The 3,196-nt window shown below is 35.8% G+C and overlaps 1 long non-coding RNA gene across 1 annotated transcript in view; it reads left to right on the plus strand.

Annotated features, from left to right (window-relative positions):
• Positions 1–2,527: 2,527 nt before the first annotated feature.
• LOC116018860 overlaps positions 2,528–3,196 on the plus strand; it is a 1,522-nt gene continuing 853 nt past the window's right edge. Inside the window, exons 1-2 of the long non-coding RNA XR_004098620.1 lie at positions 2,528–2,566; positions 2,673–2,738. This is a non-coding gene — a long non-coding RNA (uncharacterized LOC116018860). The remainder of the gene's footprint in view (positions 2,567–2,672; positions 2,739–3,196) is intronic.

Below are 3,196 nucleotides of genomic sequence, written 5' to 3' on the forward strand. Positions count from 1 at the left end.
GTTATAAATCTTTGAATATGTCTTCCCAGAACTTGCATACCTAGAAGATGACTACCCGGTGACTGCTTTGGTTCGAAACGATCCTTAAAACAGCCCGGGGTGAAAGCTTTCTAGTGTATAATTACTCTGCCTACCTGGAAGAGGGCTACCCAGTTCTTCTTAGGATCCAAAGGATCTTCGAATTTTCTGGTGTGAAAGCTTTCCAGTGTGATTACATACTATAGTCTCTCATCCCAAAAACGCTTCTCTCATAATCTCGAACCAATCTACATTCTATTGTTTGCATGTTATTGGTTGGATTTATGTACTCATCTATGCTTCCTATTGATTACGTTTTTGCTCTTGGCTATGATTTCTCAAAAGGGGGAGAGCTATATATTGAGGGGGAGAACTATAAATTGAGGGGGAAAACTACAATGTATGTGTTTGATCATCCTATGCCAAAGGGGGAGATTGTTAGTATACACAATATATATATATATGTATTTCGTACGAAATATATATATAACACGTATGTTTATTACTCTCTATAATGAAAGTGGATTGGCATTATTATCAAACACAAAATAAATGAAAATCAAATAGGAAATAAATATGCACGTGGATGCATGCACGAAAATCAAAGAAGATTGAGGTTCAAAATTGCAATGTATGGAAGAGTGGTATCATGGATCGTGGGTTAATTCGTACGTAATTCAAGGAATCAAATGCAAGACATAAATAGGTTCATTTGCTTTGAAGAAAAATCGAAGTTTCAGAGACACAATTATATATATACAGTCTGAAAGGTGCTGCGAAGAAACTTCAAATACAAGGAAAGATTGGTGTACAATCCGGAGAAGTTCAGCTCCAAGTAATATCAGTACAAGCTGTGTTAAAATCCAGGTTGGTTACAGTTTGTTTAATTGGTAGAATTAGTTCAAACTGTACGTGTAACTTTTTCATAGAGTTATTTTATAAGGTTAATGTTTAAATAGGTGGTAGACCTAGTTTTGTAATTCGTTGAACCATGTAATTGTAAAAACCATCGGGTTGAGCTTTAGTGAAAATGTTTTGGGCGAGGCCCCGCAGATTAGAAGGTGCTCTCCAATTGCGTTAACAAATTCAGCTGTGTACTTATTTTGGCACTTTAAGTTGCTTTATATCATATTATATATCTGCATTACATAATTTCAAAAACTAATCAGACCTTCAAGAGCTTGCAATCCGTGCGATGAGGAGGAGAAGAAGAAGAGAGGAGGTGGTGGTTGTTGTGGCGACAGAGAATGCTATGGTGGTGACGGCGAGGTACTGTTGCGGAGGAGAGAAAAAAAGAAAACGGAGGAGATGGTGGCTGTAGCGCTAATTCCCTCAGAAATTAGTACAAATGAAGCATACTTATGGGCCAATATAATTAACGGCTTATCACACTTGTTCATTTTGAATTTCATATTTTTGGAATTAGTATGAATGATTGTAGTACTCGATTTTATGTATGCATGTATGTGCATTTTTTTTTTGTTGAATTGTTATTAATCTTGGAGTATCCACTTGTAACACCCCAATTTTCAACTCTTACATTTATTATAAAATCCGTAATAAAACGCTGCGGAAGCTTACATCATATCAACAGAAAATCGGGTGCTACCGCCACACCTAGAGTGAATTCTATCACCTCTTTGACAGCTACCGCCACACCTAGAGTGAATTCTATCACCTCTTTGACAAACTCCACTCTAAGTGCAGTGAATTCTATCACCTCTTTGACAAACTCCACTCTAAGTGCACAGAATTCTATCACCTCTTTGACAAACTCCACTCTAAGTGCACAGGCTAAACTCACCTCTTTGACAAACTCCACTCTAAGTGCACAGGCTAAACTCACAACATTAATAACAATCCCTGTCTACATCAAAGAGTAGACCTCAACCTGTACTTCCCTTCTATTCCGAGCTCATCGGCTACAGGGGCCCACACTAATCTGCAACTGATAAGAAACACATTGAAGTGCAGTTAGCNAACATTAATAACAATCCCTGTCTACATCAAAGAGTAGACCTCAACCTGTACTTCCCTTCTATTCCGAGCTCATCGGCTACAGGGGCCCACACTAATCTGCAAATTTTAGGAACTACTATTCGGACCCGTTTTTCCTAGGAAATGGATTTTTAGGCATCATACTATTATTCTTGAATTTCCTATTTAATTAAATCAGCTCATAGCAGCGAAAATTTATTTTGATCGTACATCGCTAAATTTCGCGGTGTACCGAACCTAGCCCAATTTTGAGGGTTAGTCTGGAATAAATTTTTAGTTTCGGAAATTATTCTATCTGGATTATTTTCCACCGAAACTTTATCTGTTTGGACCCCAACTGATAAGTTGTGGAGATATTTTATTATTTTATTATTTTTTTTCCAATCTTATCACATAAGATTGTGATGTAGTATAAAAGCCAATTTTTTTCCTTTTTCCCTTGCTTTTGCCGAAATGAAGAGGAGAGGAGAGAGAGAGAGATCATCTTCACCATTCTTCTTCCTCCATTGCTTCCATAGCCAAAATCCTTCTCAACTCTCAATTTTATTCGGTAAGTTTTCGATATTATTCGGTAGAAAGCTTTGTAATCCTTCCTAGGTTATGAATCTATGTTTAATTTCTTGATATTTGATGTTTTGGTGTTGATTTGGACCTAGGGTTTTAAGGTGAAAGTTTGGGAAAGATCCAACAATTTCTTCCTAAGGTGTTAATAAACCTTTGAGGTAAGGAATTCCCTTAAGTTGGAATTAGTCACTTGAATTTGGATAATTGATTCCCTTAAGTTGGAATTAGTCACTTGAATTTGGATAATTGATTCCCTTAAGTTGGAATTAGTCACTTGAATTTGGATAATTGATTTTCTTAAGTTGGAATTAGTCACTTGAATTTGGATAATTGATTTTGGTTGAAATAAATTAGTCACTTGAATTTGGATAATTGATTTTGGTTGAAATATATTAGTCACTTGAATTTGGATAATTGATTTTGGTTGAAATATAGTGTTTTTGAGCTTTGGAAATATTTTTTTATACATGTTCATAGCTTGGATATGCATGTATATGTTATATTTATGTCCATATAGGCTTATACTTGTGAAAATAGTGAAAGGAAATCAGGGTAGATTCTGGCAGCAACTTCCATGATTTACTGGGAAAAATTGGTAAGGTATTTTGACTCCATT

The sequence above is a fragment of the Ipomoea triloba genome, chromosome 5 (genome assembly GCF_003576645.1).
Source record: "Ipomoea triloba cultivar NCNSP0323 chromosome 5, ASM357664v1".
NCBI classification, from domain to species: domain Eukaryota; kingdom Viridiplantae; phylum Streptophyta; class Magnoliopsida; order Solanales; family Convolvulaceae; genus Ipomoea; species Ipomoea triloba.